This window comes from Zosterops lateralis (assembly GCF_965231275.1).
Source record: "Zosterops lateralis genome assembly, chromosome: 26".
NCBI classification, from domain to species: domain Eukaryota; kingdom Metazoa; phylum Chordata; class Aves; order Passeriformes; family Zosteropidae; genus Zosterops; species Zosterops lateralis.
In genome coordinates, this window is record NC_139786.1 from 3,225,224 (window position 1) to 3,237,263 (window position 12,040).

Genomic DNA, 12,040 nt, shown 5'->3' on the forward strand with positions numbered 1-12,040 from the left:
TCACAACAGGAGCTCAAGGAAAGCCCTAAAGATGAAAACTTTGGAGCAGGATCAGCTGTCTGAGCACAGACACGAGTGGAGCCTCAGCTCAGGGGCACTGTGGTTGTGCCACCAGCCTCACCAGGGCAAGGAAAACCCTCTGGAAGAGCAAAAAGCCCCTTTGCACTGAACAAACAGGCCCCTGGCCTGGTTTCTGGCACTCAGGAGCACTGGGAGCAGCAGGATGGAGCCTCTGGAAGGCTCTGGAGCCGTCCCGCCCATGGCAGCACCAGGATGGTGACAGGGCCCAGCTCAGGGTGAGGAACCCAAAATATTCCAGGGGTGTCGCTCTGCCCACTCTGAACCCTGGGAACGGTGACACAACATCCCCAAACCCTCCCTGGATGGGGCTGGGGTGGATGAAACCCTCCCCAACCTCCAGCCCAGGACAGCTCTGACCTTTTGAGGGGCACAATGAATGACCTCCTGCACCCCAGAAATGGTGAGAGCTCTGTCCTTTTGGAGGGCACAGAGACCCCCAGCACCCCACAAATTGTGACAGCTCTGTCCCTGTGGTGGGCACAAACAGGGACCCCCAGAACTGCAGGGATGGTGACAGCTCTGACCTTTTGGGGGCACAAGCAGAGGCCCCCAGCACCCCGGGAATGGTGACAGCTCTGTCCTTTTGGGGGAACAAACAAGGACCCCCAGAACTCCAGGGATAGTGACAGTTTTGACCTTTTGGGAGGCACAATGAAGGACCCCCAGCACCCCACAAATTGTGACAGCTCTGTCCCTGTGGTGGGCACAAACAGGGACCCCCAGCGCCCCAGGAATGGTGACAGCTCTGTCCCTGTGGTGGGCACAAACAGGGACCCCCAGCGCCCCAGGAATGGTGACAGCTCTGTCCTTTTGGGGGACACAAACAGGGACTCCCAAAACTCCAGGGATGGTGACAGCTCTGTCTTTTTGGCAGGCACAAACAGAGACCCCCAGCACCCTGGGAATGGTGACAGTTCTGTCCTTTTGAGGTGCACAAACAGGGACCCCCAGCAGTCACCAAGGTTTCTCCCCACACGGGCTGGCGGCTTCCAGGAGACAAAAAAAAAGAATTTTCCCTGGGGCTCAGCGGCTCTCAGGCGCCCCCAGAGTGGCTGTGCCCACCCTGAGCCATCCCCTGCCCACCCTGCGTGTCCCCACCCTGCACAGGGTCCCTGGGATGCTCCTGAGCTGCAGGGACACTCCGTGCCTGGCTCAGAGCTGCCCGCAGTGCTCAGGTGAGGGGGATGCTCCTGGTGGCCACCTCGCCCTTGCCAGCGCTGGCCCAGGCCCCGGGGAGACAGAGCTGTTAAAAATAAGAACATTTCCTTCCTTCGCCCCTACTTTAAGCCGTGTGATAAATAAAAACTGGGAGAGGAAGCGGCTGCCAGTGAGTCAGGCCAGCAGAAATCATCCCTATTCCTGAAGGCACGGCCTCCATCCCATCCCATCCCTGGCAGGGCCGGGAGCCCACATTCCTTTCTCATGCTGAAATTGCTCCCTTTGAATGAGCTGCGGGGTCCCCTCCCTGCCCCGGGCCCCCGCCCTGCCCGCGGGATGCTCCTTGGCAAAGCTCCCCTTACCTGCCCACCCTTCCCACGGGCAGGAGGGAGCAGTTCCCTGCCCTGGGATGGGCTTGGAGTGCCAGGACAGGTCACTGGGGGTTGTATCCTCACCCCCTAAAGCTCCACAGGAGCTCTCGTGGAGCTCAGATGTTTTGGGAGTAAATCCATGGAGGGGATGGGGCAGGTGTGGTGGAGGGGAGGGCAGGTGGGTTTTTTTATTTTTATTTTTATTTTTTTTTGGGTGCCCAAATTCCCAGCAGCTTTCCAGGGTCCCCTCAGGCTGCTGGTCCCCTCAGGGATCCCAAATCAAGGCCGGCAACTCAAGGGTGAAACCGTTTGGAAGAAGAGGGAGAAAAATATCTGTGGCCGCCTTTGTTTGAGGAGGAGGAGGAGGAGGGAGACACTGGTCCCTTGTGCTGGGCAGAGCACAGGGGGAGTGAGAGGGCTCTGCTGAGGGTCAGGCAGAGCAGGGGGGGTTCCTGGGCCATGAGGGGGATTTGTCTCCTCATCCTGCCGGCTCTGGGTGCTCCCTGACCCCAGACCCAGCACGGAGTCTGTGCTGAGCCTCTCACTCTGCTGCCCTTTCCTCCCTCCCCAGAGAGGAGCAGCAGCAGGGCTGGGATGAGTGAAACCAGAAAAAACCCCATTGTTTCAACCCCATTCCTCCATCTGAGTGAGGATTTCAGAGCCCAGAGCATCCACCACTGAACAAACCCCTCCTTTGGCACAGAGAGATGAGGGTGAGACCCCCCGAACCCAAACCTCCCTTGAAAGGCGCCCCAAGGTCTGCAGGGGAAGGGCTGAGACCCCCCAAACCCAAACCTCCCTTGAAAGGCGCCCCAAGGTCTGCAGGGGAAGGGCTGAGACCCCCCAAACCCAAACCTCCCTTGAAAGGCGCCCCAAGGTCTGCAGGGGAAGGGCTGAGACCCCCCAAACCCAAACCTCCCTTGAAAGGCACCCCAAGGTCTGCAGGGGAAGGGCTGAGCCCCCCTTGGGGTGATTTCATTAACGGAGGAGACGGAGCAGCTCTGCCTGTCCCATCCCATCCGAGGCCCGGCGGCTCCGGCTGTGCCGGGGCTCCCCCGGGAACAGCCGCTCTCCCCTGAAATAGCTCTCAGACTGCTTGACTTTGGCCCACATCCTCAAAGGTGTTGAGGCTCCGGGTTACCTCGGGGCACCCCAGCCTCCCCCACACACCCACAGCGAGGCAGGAGGAGGTTTGGGAAGGAGGAGATGCTCTTGCTGTGCTCTGCTGGGGCTGGGAGAGGGAAAACTAGAGAAAAACAGGGAAAATTCCTCAAATATCACACTTCACTTTGCTGTCCATGCATCCAAACCCATCCAGCTCCGAGCAGGAGAAAAAAAAAAAGGGAATAACCCCCCCCAAAAAACCCACATTCCTCTCCTCCCACTGTCCCTGCCGGGAAGGGTTAAACAAGCAAGTGGAAGACACTTTGTACTTGGAGTTAAAAATACAGCCAAAGCCCCGGTGGCCCAGCGCCATGCGAGGCACAGGTATATTTCCACACTCGAGCCAATAACCTTCCCCGAGGGAAATTTAGGCTTTTTATGATTAAAAGGGGAAAAAATAATAGTGGGGGATTAAATATAGTACAGAGCGCGAGAACAATTAGCAGTTGCTGGTGGCGACACCGGGCCGAGCTCGGGACAAACGCCGCGGGCTGTGTGTGGGAACAGAGGGTTGGGGACAAGCCAGGGGGTGACAGGGAGGTGACACAGCTGTGACAGGGCTTGGCAGGAGCCCCCAGACCCCTGGGAGGAGCCTGCAGGTCCCAGCCACACTTCACGGGCAGAGTTGTTTTTTTTATTTTTTTTTTTTAATTATTTTTCTTCTCCCTTTTGGCTTTATCGAAAGCGAATGGAAGAAGTGTTTGCACAGGCTTGTAACTTCCCTAATAAGCAAACATGGGTTAATTGGGGGGTGGAGCAGGGGCTGGGGCTGCCAGCTGTACCCTCAGCCCCGCCACAGGATGGGTGAGGGAAGAGAATTATTATTCCTCATTCCCCATCCCTTCCCTCAGCTGCCCCAGAGGTTTGGCACTCCTGGCTCGCCTCACCTCAGGTGTCTCCTGTGGGCAAAATCCCCCACAGTTGGGCCCCAAATCTGCTGCTTTTTGGCCCATCACAGCCGTGCCCATGTGGGAGCAGCACTGACTCAACTGCACAGAATTTACACCCCAGGAAAATCTCCTTTCTCCATCCCCTGCACACCCAGACCAGGCTGGTCCCATCAGGGCCCGGATGAGCGGGAAGTGTCCCGTGGCAGGAGGTGGAATTGGGATGAGCTTTGAGGTCCCTCCCAACCCAAACCAGTCCGGGATTCTGTGATTGTGGGTTTTTATCTTTTCTTCATGTTTGAGCTGGGATTAACACACAGGACTTCATGTTTGGACTCTGTTTATTAATTCTTTATCTATATTACAGCCTCATGTGTATAACTAACTAACAAGGTAGAAAATGGAGGTGCCTCTAACTCTTCCCAAGGTCTTGTCAAGCATAAACTATCCAATAATGAGATGACACCTCTATTATTTATACTTTTAACTCAATAACTGACCACCCAAGGTCTGCAATATGAACCCAATTAGAAAAAAACACCCAAAACCATGAAGAAGGAGGTGAAGAAGAAGGACTCACCCAACACCCCAAATCCTCCCTCTTGCCCCATATACACTAAAACCTTAAAATCTAAATTTCTAGGGGTTTTAATATATGACAAATGGGCAGATTTTCCAAGCAGCAGTGCTGGAATCAGATACCACAGCGTGCCCAGCCCCCTGAAAAAACCCAAAAGGCTCCATCACAGCTCCAGCAGCTCCTGGAGGATGGATTGCCAGGCCAAGCTGAGTTTCCTCTGCTCCCAAGTGGCTCCTCTCATGTGGCCTGTGGTCAGCACACAGCCGTGAATGAAGGCACATCTTATCAGAGCCTGGCAGGAAATGTGCTCCAGCTCCAGCCTGGGCACGCAGCCCACGCTGCCCTGCCAGCCCCAGGCCAGGCTCAGCTCCATCCCAGCCCGAGCTGGGCTCTGGGGATGCTGTGCCAGGTGGAGTTTGAGCAGGGGGTGCAGCAGTGAAGGTCGTCTTGGGGATGGTCTGCTCTGAAAGGGTTGAATGGAGAGGAGGGACAGAGCCAGCCCTGCCCTGGCTCCATTTCTCCCAGTAAAATCCCACATAAAATGGCTGAGCTGTGGTTTCTCCCCTCCTCCCCCGTGCGTTTTGAGGCAAGTTAGTGCCAATCAGCCTAATTACAGCCCTGGCTGAGCAAACCACACGCTTTCCTTCCTGCTGAGTGACAGGCTGGGAACCGAGTGGCCCAGGGCCTGCTGCCTCCCTGTCACCTCCTCTGTCACACTGGGCACGTCTCCAAGGGCTGGGGGGACAGGCAGAGGCTGCTCCCCTTGGCACGGGGTGCACACAGCCTGCCTGGGCTCCTCCAGGTGACAGGGGCAGGAAAGGGGGGGGCAGGTTGGAGCATGGCTTGGATGTCACCAGAGATGCTCAGGCAAAGCTGGAAGGGACCCCAGGAGTGTCCTGGGCACCCCCTGCACATCCTGCTGCTGTGGGATCATGGATGGGGCACCCTGCACATCCTGGGATCATGGATGGGGCACCCTGCACATCCTGCTTCTGTGGGATCATGGATGGGGCACCCTGCACATCCTGCTGCTGTGGGATCAGGGATGGGGCACCCTGCACATCCTGCTGCTGTGGGATCATGGATGGGGCACCCTGCACATCCTGCTGCTGTGGGATCAGGGATGGGGCACCCTGCACATCCTGCTGCTGTGGGATCATGGATGGGGCACCCTGCACATCCTGCTGCTGTGGGATCAGGGATGGGGCACTCTGCACATCCTGCTGCTGTGGGATCAGGGATGGGGTACTCTGCACCCCCTGCTGCTGTGGGATCATGGATGGGGCACCCCCTGCACATCCTGCTGCTGTGGGATCATGGATGGGGTACTCTGCATGTCCTGCTGCTGTGGGATCATGGATGGGGCACCCTGCACGTCCCACTGCTGTGGGATCATGGATGGAGCACCCTGCACATCCTGCTGCTGTGGGATCATGGATGGGACACCCTGCACCCCCTGCTGCTGTGGGGTCATGGATGGGGCACCCCCTGCACATCCTGCTGCTGTGGGATCATGGATGGGATGGGGTGGGAGGACCTTAAAGCTCATCCAGTGCCACCCCTGCCTGAGCAGGGACACCTTCCACTGTCCCAGGGACACCTTCCACTGTCCCAGGCTGCTCCAAGCCTGGCCTTGGATAATTCCAGGGATCCAGGGGCAGCCACAGCCTCTCTGGGCACCCTGTGGCTGTGCCAGGGCCTGCCCACCCTCAGAGACAGGAATTCCTTCCATATTATTCCTTCTGTGTACATATCCCATCACCTCAAACTGGGGGCTGGGCGTGGAGTAACAGAACCTCATCAGACACGTTTCCACCCTCAGGGGGGTGGCTGTCCCTCCCAGGTGAGGAAAATCTTCACTCCTAAACCCAGGAAAGGAAAATCCTGATTCCCAAACCCAGAAAAACCCTCACTCCCAAACACAGGTAAGGAAAATCCTGACTCACAAGCCCAGGTGAGGAAAATCTTCACTCCCAAACCCAGGTGAGAGGAATCTTCACTTCCAAGCCCAGGAAAATCCTCACTCCCAAACTCAGGAAAATTTTCACTCCCAGGCCCAAGTGAGCGGAATCTTCACTCCCAAACCCAGAAAAATCCTCACTCCCAAACCCAGATAAGAGGAATCCTCACTCCCAAACCCAGGAAAAGCCTCACTCTCAAGCCCAGATAAGGGAAATCCTGACTCCCAAACTCAGATGAGGGGAATCCTGACTCCCAAGCCCAGGTAAGGGAAATCCTCACTCCCAAGCCCACCCCATCATGCTGGAAGGTGAGGACAGTCTGCCTACAAACCCCACCAGAGCTGGACAAACCCTCCCAGCCTGTACAAACCCCACTGAGAAAGAAAAAAACCGCAAAACAACACCGGGAGAATGGACAACATCCACCCTGGGAGCTCCAATTTCAAGGCACGGGGGAAGAAGCGGCGCTGGAGCAGCCGGACATCACCTCCTGGGGATGAGTCACTCCGTGCCAGGGCGGTTCTCTCGGAGCTGAACAAAGCCCCGAACCGCTGTTTGCTGCAGAGGGAAGAGTTTAGTCATGTTGGTCTGAGTCACTGGCTGCAGCCGGGACAGGGGACCGAGGGACAACCAGGGCTGGGAGCGACTCTTTATTGACTCGGCATGTAAATGAATGGCTTTGTGACCATGCCATAAACCAGGACAGGCACGGGAGGAGGGGGAAGAGGCAGAGCTGGGCACAATTTACAGCTGGGAAAGAAAAATAAAAGGGAACCACACGAGCGCTTTGTTTTGCGGGGTTTAGAGAATTATAGATGACATTAAAGATGTGTTTTATATCCCTCCAGCAGAGCCTGAAGCTGTTTGCTGTGCTGAGCAGGGCTGGGGGTGTGGATGCAGCAGCTGGGGGTGGCCCATCCCTGGAAATATCCCAGGACAGGTTGGATAGAGCTTAAAAATCCCCCAGTTCCACAAGCAGCGACACCTTCCACCAGCCCAGCTTGCTCCAAGCCCTGTCCAACCTCCCCTGGAACGATTCCAGAGATGGAATAGGTGCACCTGGAGCCTGCAAAGGGATTCAAACCATTCCCAAATGTAAAGCAGGAATGATGTCTGCCTGGAAAAGCAGCCCCAGCCCATGACAGGAGAATTTCCTACCCACGGCTGCTGAGCCAGAGCTTGAATAATTTCTGTCTTTGAGGCAGAAAGTCGGAGGGTTTCCTTGAAAATAGAGCCTTTGTTTGGCAAATATTTCTCCCATCTGCTCCGGGGCTGTGAGTGCCCTTTGTTGGTTTGATGATGGTCCCTTCATCAGCCAGGCCAGTGCCAGTGTCACACAGAGGGGACACTGTGCCCCCAGGGCAGTGCCAGTGTCACACAGGGGGGACTGTGTGGCCCCAGGGCCACCTCCAGTGTCATACACAGGGGAGAGTGTGGCCCCAGGGCAGTGCCAGTGTCACACAGGGGACCCTGTGGCCTCAGGGCAGTGCCAGTGTCACACAGAGGGGGAATTCTGTGGCCACATGGCAGTGCCAGTGTCACACACAGGGGGCCTAGTGGCCCCAGGGTAGTGCCAGTGTCACAGAGGGACTGTGTGACCCCAGGGCAGTGCCAGCAGCACAGAGGGACTGTGTGACCCCAGGGCAGTGCCAGCAGCACAGAGGTGACCCTGTGGCCCCAGGGCAGTGCCAGTGCCACACACAGGGGACCCCATGGTCCCAGAGCAGTGTCACACACAGGGGACCCTGTGGCCCCAGGTCAGTGCCAGTGTCACACAGGGGGGCCTCAGGGCAGTGCCAGTGTCACACAGAGGGGACCCCATGGCTCCAGGCCAATGCCAGTGTCACACAGAGGGGACTGTGTGGCCCCAGGGCGGTGCCAGCAGCACAGAGATGACTCTGTGGCCTCAGGGCAGTGCCAGTGACACACAGGGGACTCCATGGCTCCAGGGCAGTGCCAATGTCACACAGAGGGGGTGGACTCTGTGGCTCCAGGGCAGTGCCAGTGTCACACAGAGGGGACTCAGGGCAATGCCAGTGTCACACACAGGGGACTGTGTGACCCCAGGGCAGTGCCAGTGACACAGAGGGGACCCCATGGCTCCAGGGCAGTGCCAGTGTCACACAGAGGGGACTCAGTGCAGTGCCAGTGTCACACACAGGGGGAACCTTGTGGCCCCAGGGCAGTGCCAGTGTCACACAGGGGGAACCTTGTGGCCCCAAGGCAGTGCCAGTGTCACACACAGGGGACCCCATGGTCACAGAGCAGTGTCACACAGAGGGGAGTCAGGGCAGTGCCAGTGTCACACAGGGGGGGACCAGTGGCCACAAGGCAGTGCCAGTGTCTCACAGGGGACCCCGTGGCCTGTCTGAGCTGCCAGGGCAGGGAGGAAGCGCTGCCTGTGTCAGAGCCCAGGTTTGGTGTGTCAGAAATACCAGGCTACATCCTTAGCGGTTTGGAATTTGGGCCACAGATTGTGGAGCTGTTCTGTGCTTTTGGAGCACCTGAAAAAAAAAAAAAAATTAAAAAAACAAACCCAAAAATGGGATCTGAAGCTGGAGGCGACCGCCTGGAGCCTCCCGGCCCCATCATCCTACAAATGGGTCATAATAAAAAATAAATTAGTGTGAGTCCACAGAAGGCAGCAGAGCTCCATCGCTTCCACACGCTGAGGATCCCCATGAATATTTCATTTAAAATATTCTCCTCTGCTGGCTCGCATCGCCAGAATATCCGAGTGGCTTCACATTTGTGATGCAGCTTTTACAGCAGCTCCCTGAGCCCTGTGAATCTCAGCCTGGATGTTATTCCAGGCCTTCCTTTCCCCTCCACTTTGGTGCATGGAGGAGGCCACGAGTGAGGCTTTGTGGGGCTGCAGGAGGTGCAGGAGGAGCAGGACGAGCCCCTGTGGCTCAGGAAAAAGAGGAACAGGGTGATGGGGATGGGATCCAGCCATCCCAGCAGCCCATCCATCCACCTCGGCAGCCGGATCCCTGTTTTCCATGGGAGCAGCGAGGCTGGTGGAGGTTTTATCATCCTGCACGGCCCCTGAGCAGCTCCCTGCCCCTGTTTGTAAACAGCCACCCTAAAATCCCGCCGGCAGGATGTGACAGTGTCACCAGCAGGGTGACAAGTGACCTCAGAGGGCACAACAGCCCGGCCCGAGGTGTCCCCGCTTCCCACGGGGACAAACAGAGTGAGGACTGTGGGAGCATCCGTGGCTTACAGGGACAAGGAACTCTGCAGAGCTGAGATATTCTAGAGTATGTGGGTTTATTGCAAGGGTTTGGGTAGAAAGGGCCTTTTGCCTTCAGCCACCAGCCTGGGCTGGAGGGAACCCCAAAGAGAGAGGGGGAGAGAGCAAGAGGGTGTGGGCTAAGGAGAGGGGAAAGAGAGAGCAAGGGGCAGGGTCAGAGTGCAGAGGTAACAGGGAAAAGAGCAGGGAAAAGAGAGAGTGAGCTCCTGTTTACAATCCATTATATCTCCTTTTGTGATGAATATTCTAATTTACAGTGACCAACCAATACAAGACACAAAATCCTATAGAATCTACACACAGCCTATAAGAACTACTACATCACCACACTGTGTTTTATTTTAAACTCTAAAAACTACTTTTTAGACTTTTCTATTTTGCTACATTGACCTTTGAATCCCTCAGCCAGCAGAAAGGTCTTGTTCAATCCAAAGGGATTCTCCTCCAGCTGCCCAGGCTGTTGTCTTCAGGTTATAGAGTAACTAAGACTCGGTATCCTACAACTCAAATAATTCTATTTCGATTATAAGTTTCATATTTTCAGAATCTTTTGCTAAGCAATCCTATTTATAAGGTTTCCCTGATTCACCTTCCCCAACAGGTGACACCTTGGAAAGGCCCCTCAGGTTCCCAAACCCCCTGTCCTGACCCAGCCTCCCTCCCCACACCTCGGTGGTGTTTGACACTCTGCCCTGGCAGAGTCTGAGCACTAATAATAATCATAATAATCCTCATCCCCCTGTTCTCTCCAGCCTCGGCTGCGGGAAATCTCGGGCAGGTTTTTTTTATTTTTTTTTTATTTTTTTGCACAGAGCTGGAGTCTATTTGGAGCTCAAGGCTCCGAAGGATGTGTCAAGGACGGAGAGTTTTGGTACCCGGGGAGGCACCGTGGGGAGGGGCTGTTGCTGAGCCACACCGGGTTCAGCAGGAAAACAACGATGGCTGTGTGGATTTCCCACTCTCAGAGCCCAAATTAAACACCCTGGGGGTGACCTGGGAATGCATCTCCCTCTCAGCTTTGATTTCAGCGCTGCATCCTCGCTCTGTGACCTTCCCCAGGCAGCTGGGAGAGCATCCAACAACTCACCAAAGCTCTGTCTGCACACCTGGAGCAGGTGCAGGGAGGGACCAGGCCAGAAGCAGGGAGCGCTCCACACCCGCCCTGGGGCGCTCAGGGGGATCCTGGGGTGTAGAGAGCCTGACTAAAGAATGGCTGCATTCCAAAGGACATATACTATGCGGCTAGTAAAAGTTTAAAAGGTCAAAATGTCATTGAGGCAGATCTAGTTTAGTTAACAAAATGCAGAAGCTTCCTGAGGAATGAAGAGTAAGCCATAAAGATAAGGATAACACTAACAGTGGGATTAGTACTTAGCAACGTGTGCGTCATTGGCTGAGAGCCAATAAGGAGTTATACTTTTGCAATATGTATGAGCTAGTTATGAAGTGTATAAAAGTGTAAGACAAATTGTAATAAGACGAGATATGCTGACCATGAAAGCATGAGGCATGTCTACCACGGCTCAATAAATCCCTTACAATTGGCGCCCGAATAGCCAATTCCCCTTTCCCTCTTAAAAGAGCTGTGATGGGTTCGGGTCACTAAGACGGCGGATCTCGGCGCTGCGCCTTGCTTCATCGGAAGAAGTCGTCAGGCCACTCCGCCCAGAGGGGTACATCGGTGCACTCTGCCGATACGCGCTGCCGAAGCCTGAAGGTTGCAACGGTACCGGTTAAGCATGGACAGGCAAGCGGCGTATGAACTTTTTACTACTTTTCTTAGGAAGCGGGATATCAAGGGTGTAGATTTAGATAAAGATTTGCCAGCGCTTTTGGCGCATGCGCTCTCGTATGGGTTCTTTTCAGACCCTCATAGTGTTCATGATTTAGCTGAGTGGCGCAGATACGGAGATCGTTTGTGGGATTTAGTGTTAGATGATGATAAGCCAGCAAAAAAGATGAGTAAATTTTGGAAAGTAGTGCAGAATGCGTTACTTATGGTTCAGGCGGAAAAACGAGCGGCGGAAAGCGCTCGGTTAGCGCAGGCGCGAAACCGGGACTACGATCCTTCCGCACCTAATCCCCCTATGTTCGCGTCGGTAGAAATCCCAGAGCGCCCCCCGCCAGCTCCCCCTTTTCCTGCCGCTCCCCCGCCAGCTCCCCCTTTTCCTGATAATCCTGCCGCTTCTCCGTCAGCCCCCCCCTTTCCTCATAGTCCTGTCGCTCCCGCGCCGGTCCCACCGTCAGCCTTGTCCGGCTTGCCGCCGGTACTCCCATCTGCCGTTCCGGTTCCGCTCGGACCACCCCCCCCTCCCAGTAATGCCACGGAGCCGTTCCCCGGTGCCCTGTCGGATATCGCGGAGGCTATGGCAAAAAAGAGAAGGGAGGCATGGGCAGCGTTGGCTAAGCAAGGCATTAATGACGGCGATTTAGATCTGGCAGCGGCGGCCCAGGAGCAAGTTCCGGCAATGTCGCTGGCATTCCCTGTTATTTTTCACCAGCGTCAAGGGGCGCCCCCGAGAGCGGACGTGACACAGTTAGATTGGAAACTGCTAGCACAGCTCCGTGCCACTGTAGCTCAG